This window comes from Venturia canescens, chromosome 4 (genome assembly GCF_019457755.1).
Source record: "Venturia canescens isolate UGA chromosome 4, ASM1945775v1, whole genome shotgun sequence".
NCBI classification, from domain to species: Eukaryota; Metazoa; Arthropoda; class Insecta; order Hymenoptera; family Ichneumonidae; genus Venturia; species Venturia canescens.
Window position 1 is genome coordinate 4,601,166 of NC_057424.1, and position 12,223 is coordinate 4,613,388.

At 38.3% G+C, this 12,223-nt stretch overlaps 1 protein-coding gene across 4 annotated transcripts in view; it reads left to right on the top strand.

Annotated features, from left to right (window-relative positions):
- The window catches only part of osp (outspread), a 106,130-nt gene that overhangs the window by 36,294 nt on the left and 57,613 nt on the right, over positions 1-12,223 (top strand). The window lies entirely within an intron of this gene.

The window sequence follows — 12,223 nt, forward strand, 5'->3', positions numbered from 1 at the left end:
CGTGTTGGTCTCGGTGCGCATAAAGATGGCACATGCGTTGCGGGGATCCGCAGCTATTTTTTGACGCTTGCGGACTGCAACACGAGGAAAAGTTGGAAAGCGTTCAGCCAGGCATAATTACATAGACGCGTGTTTGCCTTACTCTGACGCGCATGCAGATAAACGCGTCGATGGTGCATTAGTTTTTCTTACGATTTTTTTTTCGTTCAAGAAACGCGTATAGGCGTGGCATTCTCCTGACTCGCGTGGACTCTCACTCCGCGATATTGTCGCTGATATCTTTCACTTTGTACTCGAATACAATCGAACGAGTGACACACGCATGGAAATAGGCACGACGCTTACTCTCCTAACGCAACGTCTTGAAAAAATAGAGATAAACTGCGTAAGGAAAAAACGGAAACAAAAGAAAGAATATGCGCGTGGGAAAGAACCGCGCGTGAAACACTCTCGACTCGGTGAAAAAATTTTGATTGGTACATCCGGCCCCGCGCGATGAGGCCCCATTGAGAAATCCCACCGGAGCCTTATTGGGTTATGGATACTTAAGTATTTAGTATTTAGCCTCTGGCTGTGCATTGTTACTGGAGAAAAAAACTATTAGAATTCGAGAGATCCATCTTGTTGGAGATTTCCTCCGGGTTCGAGACCCCGAGATATCTGTTTTTTTTTTCTTTTTCAATTCAACCCATCGATTTCTACTCGAAACGCGAAAAAATAGCAAAGGTTATCGCGATCAACAGTGATTCGGTTTCAATTCAGAATGAGAATCGGCTCTTCCGAACCGGAGAAATAGCAATAATGCAGTCGCGAACCCAAAGCAAGCTGAATTTACGCGGCTCCAAGGAAATAAAATTGTTATAAACTTTCGTAAAACGTGATTCGAGAAATCGACCGAGTATAACGTACCGGAATAAGGAGAAAATTGATGGACTGCAGTCGCTTGCATTATTACTCTCAGTAATTTTCTTCTTAACGTGAAAGTCGAAGATTTTCCTTCGTCACCGTTTGTCCGCCTCCCTTGAAATTTTTCGCCTCCCCGCAACTATACGCTTCCGAGCTCGACGTCTATCATTACTTTAGCAAGCACTCTTTTATTCGACTTTTTCTTAATTCTTCTGCAATCGTTAAATCTCATACGTGATTCGATATAAGAATTTGTGAGCTCCCGTCCAATAAATAATCTAACGAACACTTTTCTGCTCTAAAAAACATTCGAAATTTTTCGTTTCATTTCGCTCTTTCGAGTTTCAAGGGGTTGGTGCAATTTTTGGAGTGATCGGGAAAAAGCAACAGTTGAATCGCGAATTTCAACAACAGCAGCAGCAGCAGCGGCCAACAGCTGCTAGTGCAGTGAAGAACTCTCGGCATTTATCGTGGTCCCGCGATGTATTTACGATCGTTTACCGTACGTCCATCATCACGAACAACTGACAGAGCTCTCTCGAGAGCTCGCGGGAAGAGGAAGAGAGTTCGAGAGGATAAAGACGTTTGAAAAATTTATTTGCCGAAATTGACGGACGATTTGATTCGTTTTTGTTCCGTTAGCTCGCATGCTAATCCTAGTTAAAAACATTAAAACTCATAAAATTCACGAAATACCAGCGGTAAAGCTGAATGAACAGCGTTTGAACGAAAATTCGCCCAATTACGTATTTTAATCGAGGTCCGTAATCGAAGGTTCATCAACCGTCGTGCGAGGCTTCAACATATATTTTGGAGAAATGAAATAAAAAATTGGCCCGTCAAAAGACAAATTCGGAAAAAAAAGTAATTTTGTTGTTGGAGAGTTCTCGAGCTGGTGTGGAAAAATTCGAGTAATTTGGAGTAAAAAATAATACGATTCCATTCCATTCGTTTGAAATGGAATGGAATCGAGTTAAATGAATAGTGTAAATCTGCACTCAAGATAGAGTTCGGAGCTCGAGCGAAAAAGCAAATTGATTCGGAAACGCGAATTTAAAAAGTACCACCATGATAAAAGCACTGCAGAATGAAAGAAAAGCTAATTTAACGAGAAGTAATCGGAGATGGAGGCGGATTTCAGCGATGAAACAACGCTGGCGGCGTCAGAGTTGCCCTATAAGAAATTTGTGCGTATAATATATATTAAAAGTGTGAAAGCAACGCGATTCTGCAATTATATATATTGTCGGCCAAAAGGCGATAGCGTGAAATACACATCGCGATATAGATATATAGATGCGTTTTTTTGATAAGCGGCTCTCGGAGGATAGTAAAGACATATATACAGAGGCGTGCACCGCACATTTGTGTGCTTTAGAGAGAGATTTAAAACGGATATTATTTGCTCGCGTGAAGGACACGGAGCGAGGATAAATAATACGTTTCGTGAATGTGTTTGCGATGTATCTTGCGATGCTGCTGCTCCGAGTAAGTCTCACACAGAATATTTAACGGAAGAGGGAAAGAGCGAACGCGAGCGAGCGAGAAGAGCAGAGTGAGATAAAAGATTATGGATCGGGCTTTTGCACAGTCAAAGACGATGGATCTTGTTCTCGGAGTGTTTCGATCGAACGAGAGAGTAGAAAGCGGTTCCTCGCGTTCGCGCCACACATCGAGATGTGTGTTCATGCGCGAGCAGTACATATGCATGCGCATGTATGGTGAATTTCATGCCCGATCGATCGCTCCTTCTGTCGTATTTTTTATCGGGTTTTTTGAGGACCAATTATCTTACATGGCAAATAACGGCTGAAAAATAAGAGAAAATAATTAACGAAAGATCGTCGCCTCGAAAGAATCGCGCGCGCGAATCTGAGTTCTCAGCATCGCATTCATTTTTTCTTTTCCCCTATTTGCGCTCGTGCGTACTCCAAAATATCAAACTTGAGTATTTTTACTTGGGCGAATGAAATCTACTGCGAGCCGAAGAGAATGACCGGGATGAGCAGCGGAGGGAAAAGTCGGAATAGAAGAGAGAAGACGAAGAAGGTAGGAAGGAAAGCCTTGCGAGAGCACAGCCCGCAGAAGGGAGGGAGGCAAAGCCTCGGGCAATGGTGAAAGTGAATAATTAGAAGGCCGCATTGGCGGTGGGCCGAGGCGGGGACACTGCAGGGCTTTCGCATTTTATATATATATATATACATATACGTATACATATTTTTACGAAATTCATATGGGGCCTTAAACGCTGAACTCGGCACGTGCATCCAACTATTTCCAGTGCATGAGCTTTTCAATATTTCTTCTTATTTCAATAAAATCAACGTTCATTAAGGAGGTTGAAGCGTATCTTATGTTAAAACTATTTTTCAACTTTGCACATTAAAATGTTTTAAACAGAAAGCTAAAGACAGTATTAAACTTCTGGCGGGATATGCCGATGATTCACCGTCGTGGAATTGAGATATATTTATTGTTGAAGTTAGCAATTTTTTGAAAGCTTCCATAAGAGCCCATGTTTAACCTTGTCATTTTCAACAATGAATATCTCGATTACCAGGCGGTGAAACCTCTCCAAATTTTTCTCACATAATTAAGCGCTGTTCAAGAAGATTCACGTAAATTTTCAATTCATTAATTTGGAATAATAAAATCTAATGTATTTTTCGTATGATATGTCCTATATATATATCGCTTCAACTTCCTTAAATCAACTCTTCTTGGGAATTTTATTCTATACATTTTTTATATTGCGAGCTTTTGAAATTTCTCTAGTATCTGACCGGAATTTCAGGTCGCCCACTTTGTCTCCTCAAACCAACGGAGAACCGTTGGATAGAATAATTGTTTCGAAAAAGTCTCAAGACTAAACTTTCGAACTTTCGATTGATCATAAGAGAGAATCGCAACTTTTTGAAATCTGCACGTTTTCAGGTTATTTTTCATGTTTTAATAAGTATGTATATTTTATATCTGTTGCTCCAATGTATAAAATCGCTAGCGTGGTTGATTACAATCACGCGGTCGATTCATCTTTTCCATTTACGAGGTTGGATTAGAACAGCATTGCAGCATCCTGAGAACCGAAAAGAAAAATTGTCGAATCGGAAAGTCGTCGACTCTTGAAATGTCCCATATATAACGAACCAGTGGAATTCGGCCTGAGGAATTGCAAAGAGAGAGTGAGTGAGTGAGAAAGAACGAAAGAAAGAAAGAAAGAGAAAGAGAGAGAGAGAGAGAGTCAAAGTGAGTGCAGCAAGTGCTGTGACTCTCGCGCGTGATGGCAATTACAATGCCGTATTACCCGACCCGTTAATTGGGTGCACCGAGAGAAACGAGTCGTGACGTTTCTCTCTCTCTCTCCCTCTCTCCCTCTGTCTTTTTATTCCCGATGCAATGTGCATGACTCTCCGCGACGTCTCCTCCCTGAAAAACAACAATGAGTTCCTTTCGATGGAATTTTATCGGAGCTCGTATAATGACGAAGCTCTATAATCGTAAAAATCATAATCACAATGTGAATGTATGATATGCCTTTAATACACATTATATTAATACAGAAGATATATTGATGAATTTATAGCGATGGAGAAAGCGTGAAATTATGATAATTGGTATACTTGACTTTCGAAAGGACGAATTATTCATTTCATCGTGCAAAATTACCGTTAAAAGATGATAAAAGAGTCGAATATAATAAAACATATTTTATAGGGGAGTAATGAGAAATGTATATCCGCAAACACTTAATCGCCTTTGATCCATCCGATGCATCGAAAAATTGTCTGTTTTCAATGGATAATTTCTTTTTGCTATACAAAAACGATTTTTCTTCTTATCATTTAATTTCATTTTTCTGTATATTTTACATATGTGATTTTCTTTCAATTAAACGTTTATTGAAATTGAAATTCATAGAATTTGATATATATTTGGTGTATAGCGTACGCAATAATATTAAAATGTCAACAACGCTTGCGGCCGATAATTCTGCGGATAAAAATTGAATGTGTATATTGGATACAACAAGGAGAAATGCATAGAAAAATAGCAGAGAGAAATACACTCTCGATCACTGGTGGATTGATAGAAAAGGAGCAGAAGAGAAAGATTGATACGAGTCGTCGTATCTCGATACTCTCCGATACGAACGGACAGAGAAAGAGAGAGATGATGATGATGATGATGACGACGATGACGATGATGATGAAAGCTCTCTTGGAGACCGTTCGATCTCACGGATCGTGAGATATCTCCGAGCGACATGGCGAAAGGTGCGAGAAGAATTCTCAACGAAATGCTCGATTCAAGCGTCCTCGTCGTCCCGTCGATTCTCTCTTTTATAAATATCATTCAATGTGTTTTCGTGATCTATTGTTGGCTAACAATTTCTTGACCTGGGTTGAAAAATTGTAACATTTGCACTCACACAGGCGAACGATATTGTGTGGAGCGCGAGCCAAACGTCCAGTTACCAGGGAAGTGACGAAGGCCCCGAAGAAAATTTAAGAGATAAAAACCAGGCAAAAGGCAAGAAAAGGAAACAAAAGCGAGGAAAGCGTTTATTCTTCGACTCTTTTTGCTCGCGGAGTTTTCAACTTCTCGCGCAAAACGCACCGGTTCACCATAAAACGAAAAAAAAGAGTGAGAAAGTCTGCAAGAGAAAAAGTTTCGCGCGGTTCAACAGCGAAGCAGTAAAAAGACTCGACGAGAGGCGTATATTCTTTGCCTTTTGAAAAAAAAAAAAAATGAGTTCAAATCCCCTGGGTACTCACTGCGTTCGTGCAACAAAGTCGAGCAGCGCGCACCGAAGTCCAATGTGAAGTTTCTTCCCATGGACTTGACTCCGTCGATGCACTCTTCTCGTCTTTACTATTCTTTCTTCCGTTAAGGAAGTTCACCTGGTAATCGAATTAACAAAGAGATTTCGATTTAAAGATTTGAACACAGTAATGAATAATAAAGAAATGTCCTGTCAAAATTTTTAGGCCCGAGGATACTTTGTTCGTGAGAAAAAAATTCAAACGGATTCTCCAAATTAACACGATTTCTCACGGGTTTCAGTGGTTTTCTCGCCTTTAGATGTGAAATTCGCAAGCATTGTTTGACAGTTCCTGCAACAACTTCCTAAGTATAAGAGAAAAATATCGGAAAATATTGAATATCCATTCAATACTTATAAAGTTCGCAATTAATGAATTTTTTTCTCGAAAAATTGTGATTATTGAGAGATTAACCCATATTACGTTACTTTCATAGTAGCAACGTTGGAACCACGCGCTTTTCGAAACCGGAGATTACGTTTTCCGATCCACGCAACTCATGCCTAGGGACTTTCAATAAAAAATATGAAGGACCAGTGAGAAAATATTGATCTAATTAATAAAAACTTGTTTTTTTTTTTTTTTTTTATAGACATTTTTGCCATCCTTCAATTATGTTATTTATTTAAACACTGATTATGACATGAACGCGCTAGTAGCTGTATTGACAGTACAGATTACGAGATCGCGGCGTTGCCAAACTCTCACTGGTTTTTCTTCTGACTGACTCGGTGCCAGATGAACCTCCTTAATTCTTCTCATGCCAATACTTTCATCATGTTTATTCTATCCGGACGTTAACCCGCTTGCCAGCAATGAAAATTCCAGCATCGATTCTCTGCTCTTCGATGGGGCAACTCGCGTGAAACGAAACTGACGAATAAACTTAAAAGGAATACTTCTCACGCACACTGGACCGACACTTACTTCTTCGGCGGGTATACACATAACTCTCGTGTACACGTTTTATTTCTCGAATGAAAGATTTCCACGAAGCACTTTTCTTCGGGCATTTTGTTGCACATGCACTCGTATACACGGGCTCGTCGATGCGGCCAGTAAAATCTATAAATAATATCCTTACCAAGCGTACAGTACGCATACGAGCATGCAGCTATTGACGATGGCTAGCTATGTTCTGATGGATTCTGCGGAGAGGAACGGGCGTTAAATTGGCCCGCGTTTTGTGTAAACTCATCGTACGAAAAGTAATGCACCGCGCGTACTTTCGCCTCGTTGAAAAATCAGACTCGCCGTTCGCCGCCATTGTAGTTCGTGTGCGTCTCCGCACATGGACACACTTTTACGTGTAATAATCTCTCGCTCGCCTCGCCGAGCCTCCGAACAATATCGAATCCCGATCACGCGACAAGAACTCGTGGTAAACGTCGACCGCGTCGACGACGACGTACCTGCTGTATGCTAATTAGATTTTCACCTGCGCCAACCTCTCCGCCAACAGAATCACGAGGCTGCTGCAGGCCACGGGATCAGCGCTACAATTTCGCATCGTCTCGACCGTCCTCTCATCTTCGACGTTCTCTCATACGACGCCGAAATCAATGCGATCCCTGTGAAAACCTCGCGGAGCTGCGATCGGAGGTCCGACACTGCAATGCTTGCAAGCGCTCGAATAAAGGGTGTTCGATTCCAAAAAATTCTCAATTGAAATCTTCTTTTTCCATTCGTCGATATCTATATTGCTTACCAAATCATTATATAACAGGGCCTCTCTTATTTTATTGGGGGATCAGTTTTTTTCACAATCCTTCATACAATACTAATTAATTATTGTTTTCATAGTTAATTTGAACAATTGTCTCTTTCCGAGCTAACATTTGAAAACCATGCACGCCAAGTATGTGTGGAATATTGACAATGAATTTGTGCAGTACATCGTATAGATACAAAATGCATGCACTTGTACGCGTATTTACGCTTTTCTTTATAAAAGGCTCTTGTATCGTATTGTGTAAAATGTTTTAAGTTTATAACCTTAGCTAGCATAAAAGTAGATGATAATCTCTTAATAATTGCAGAATCATTCTGCTAGAAACCTTTGTTGCTCTGTGACGCTTGCTGGAAAATTTTCCTGAAGAAGTTAGTGATTAGGGCTAAAAGTGTACACGAATGAATTCCTCAGGAACCTTAATTCATTCACTGTACTTGGCTACGTTAGAAAATGATCTCATTTTTTTTTTATTTCCAAAATTTTCAATTCCTACAGGAAACGTAATTCATTCACTGTATATGTTACAATAGATCTCAATTTTTTTCAATTTTTATTGACAATGCAAATATAGAAAATCATTTAAAACCTTTTAATATTTGGCGTGCCTTTTTTACTTTTTGAAGTTTTGTTTTTTTCTTCTTTATTTAGTCAAAGACTTGAAATATTCCCGGTTCGGATCGAGTTTTCTGTTTTTATTCACTTTTCTAAGTGGAGTAAGAACTACCAGGACCGATTGGAAAACCATTCGAACCAGCTGGTCGCCAAAATAGTCGAAGACAACTTCGAAGGAACGAGACTCCGACGATACAAACCGGGACATTTACTACAAAGATTCCTACCGCTAAACATACAGAACTATTTATTGTTATTATTAATAACAGATCATAGTTGTGAAATGACAGAAAAAAAAATTCACTTTTCTCAGATTTCGGTAAATCAAGTTATGTAAACGCAAGTTTGATATACCGTTTCGTTATCGTCGTTCCTACTTAAAAGCCGAAAATCGAATCGAACGACCGCGATTATCTTTTTATTATACTCCTTTACATATATAGGGACTATTGCGAAAAATTGGTTTTTCAGATTCGATCAAAGTGGTGAAACAGTTGTTGACGGAGCTTGCTCATGCGTAATTTGAAATAGGAACGAATCACCCGTGAAAAAATTGCCGATGCTTACCATATGGCCGATGCTTGGCTCGATACTGGGTAAACGACCGTTGGGACTCAGCGTTGGGCCCGAGTACGGGCCAGCATGTTTGCCCACGTTTAGTCAATGCTAAACTTGGGCATTGGGACCCGACAACCAGCCGACCCTCGGCCAGTGTCGGTTTATAACTGGCAGCCAACCGTTGGGACTCGACGTTGGGCCCGAGCATGGGCCAGCATATTTGCCCACGCTTATAGCCAATGAAGAATTTGAGCATTGGGACCCGACAATCGCCCACGCTTGGGCCGGTGTCGGTTCATGACTGGCAGCCAACCGTTGGAGGCCATCATTGTCCCATACCTCGGGTTAATACTGCTCGCCTTATTTTTTAAAATCTGTACCTGCTATATTGTTAGATATACAATCGGTATCCGCTCATCAGCCTAGGCTCAGCCAGCACTGTCTTGCAACGGCAGCAATTGATGATCAACTTCTGGTCATCCATTAGTTGTTCATCAACCAATTTGTTGTTATTAATCCAAGAATATTTTGTTGCTCGCACTCACCAAATAATAATCGACTCTTTGAAGCAATTTTTTTTTTCAGTATATATAATATTTAGTGGACACATGTTGTGTTATCTTCATTTTTTTGATATTGCAAATGAATTAAGATTTCTTGTATAACAATAATAATAACGACAATAATATCAATAACAATAACAATAATAATCTAGAGACGCGGCAGCGTCTTGACGCTAAGTATTGAGGTAAAGTGTAGGCAGAAAGATTCAAGACGGGCCGTGTATCTTTTAATAATATACAGATTAGTCATTTAATTTTTTCGACTTTATTAATTATTAATATAGTCATTAATATATAATCATATTAATATATATTGACTATATATATTAATATAATTAACTATATTAATATATAGTTATAATTATTAATATAGTCATATTAATTATTTATTGGATTATGGAAGCAGGTTTTGAAATAAATGGCACAAAGTTTAAGCAGAGCAATTATATATTTTATTCAATGAACTTTACTCTAAGAGATCTATCGATTAACTGAGCGTTGCAGTGGTCGAAAAAGTGACTCTGACTCTAACGACAAAGGGCCTCGTGTCGACCTCTTTCTTTATCTGTATATTCGTTATATAAACAAACTTCTAGGACTGCGAGCACGCTCTCATGTGTATTGTTTAATATCAAGTTTTATTACTATGCTGATGGATTATTTTTGCTCATATTCCAATACTCCCACTCAAAAATAGTCCATCATGATATATATCAAATTTTGCTCTTTTGCTTTTAATCTTATTCAATTTTGTTTTACTTCGGGGAATATATAGACATGGTCCAACATTTGTTGCATGGATTGGGAAAAACCCCTCGTTAATAAAAACCCAATCAGACCAGTAATGATTAACATTATTGTATAACATGTATGCTAAGATTAGATTTCTTCCAGGCCTATTTGTTTCCGGATTTTCATGAACTGCACTGCTGGTAGTGGTTTCGTAAATACATCCGCTAGTTGTTGACCTGTTGGAATATATTTCAGAGTTATTACCTTCTGTTCAACCTTTTCTCTTGAAAAGTGATATTTTACATCGATATGCTTTGATCGTTTATGATCCGTGGGGTTGTTGGCTATTGCAATACACCCATTATTGTCTTCGTAAATGACAATTGGAGAGGGCATATCTAAATGAATACTATTTAATAAAAATTTTAACCAGCACGCTTCTTTCACTCCTTCATAGAGAGCCATGTATTCGGCTTCTGTAGAGGATGTAGCAACTGAATTTTGTCTTCTCGTATTCCAAGATATAGTATTTTGATCAAATAATTTGAATAAAAATCCAGATGTACTTTTACGATCAAGTTCATTGCCTGCCCTATCGGAATCGACAAACCCAGTCAGCATATCTTTGTAATCATTTCTTTTATAAATCAATTTCAGTTTCAGCGATCCTTTAACATATCTTAAAACTCTTTTCAAACATTGCCATAATTCCTGATTATTTTTGTTTTGGAATCTTGATAGCAAATTGAGAGCTAAGCTTAAATCAGGTCGCGTACACAACATTGCATACATCAAACATCCTATGAGATTTTTACATGGTGCTTCGTAAGTCACCTCTGAATTCAATGCAGTGTAATCTAACTTTACTGGTAAAGGAGTACTAACTGCATTGCAATCATTCATGTTGAATTTTTTGAGAACTCTTTCGAGATATGCACTTTGATCTAGAGTTATTATATTGTTCTTTCTTTCAATATTTATTCCCAAGAAAAACTTTGCTTCGTTCATGTCTACCATTGAGAATTGATTCATTAAATATCGTTTGAAATTTTTCATTCTGTTTTCTTCGAATGTAATTATCAAAATGTCATCAACGTACAAAATGACATAAATGTTTTTGTTTATATGACCTCTGTCAAGAAAATACAAACAATAGTCTACTGAGGAATTCTTGAATCCTTGTTCTTTGAGAATTTTATCGAAATGTTGAAACCAGCACCGAGCTGATTGCTTCAAACCATATATGGCTTTATTTAGTTTACAAACACGATTTTTATCGGTTTTCATTCCTTCTGGTACTTGCATGTATATTTCCTCTTTTAATAGACCATTCAAAAAGGCTGTTTTTACATCCATCTGATGAATTAATAAATTGTTTTGATTTGCAAAAGCTAAGAGAACTCGAAACGTCGTGATTCGAGCTACAGGTGCAAACGTCTCATTGTAGTCTGATAAATATTGTTGACTAAAACCTTTGGCTACAAGTCTTGCTTTATATTTTGTTAAGTTTCCATAAATATCATTTTTTATTACAAATACCCATTTGCAACCTACAATATTTTTATTAGTCGGACGGGTCACTATATCCCAAGTTTTATTTTTTATAAGGGAAGCAATTTCATCTTTCATTGCTTTCTCCCACTCAAGTCTATCACCCCGATTTTTAATTTCTTCAAATGTTTTGGGAATGTCAGAGACGGTCGACTGTGCACTTATATAGGAACAATGCTCTTCATTATAAGAAATAGTAGGCATGTTTTTAAGACGTACACTTCGTCGTAGTTCGTTTCTTTTCGAACTTTCTTGAGAGATAGTTTCGTCTTCGAATGACGCTTTATTAACTTTATCTGTTTGATAATCAGATTTGTTAATTTCACTCTCTTCCCTTTCATTTGTTTCAGAATTTTGGCCAATTTCTAGTTTTTTTTGCCTTTTAATGGCACTAGAATTTTCGTTAAGATCGGATTCTTTGACTTGTTTTTCAATATTGGAATTTTCTTTTTCAATCCCTTTACTTTGTACGAGAGGACGCGAATTTTTGAAATCTATTTCATCAAAAATAACATCGCGAGCAATGATAAATTTATTTGTTTCTGTGTTCAGTACTTTATAGCCATTTGTCTCATAGCCTATAAATATTCCTTTGAATGAACGTTTATCGAATTTACTCTTTCGATTTTTATCATGAACATACACGGTACTACCGAAAATCTTTAAATGATTGACGCTTGGCCTTTTATTGTGCCACAGTTCGTACGGGATCTTGTTTGCTGGAAGAGCTTTCGTCGGGGATAAGT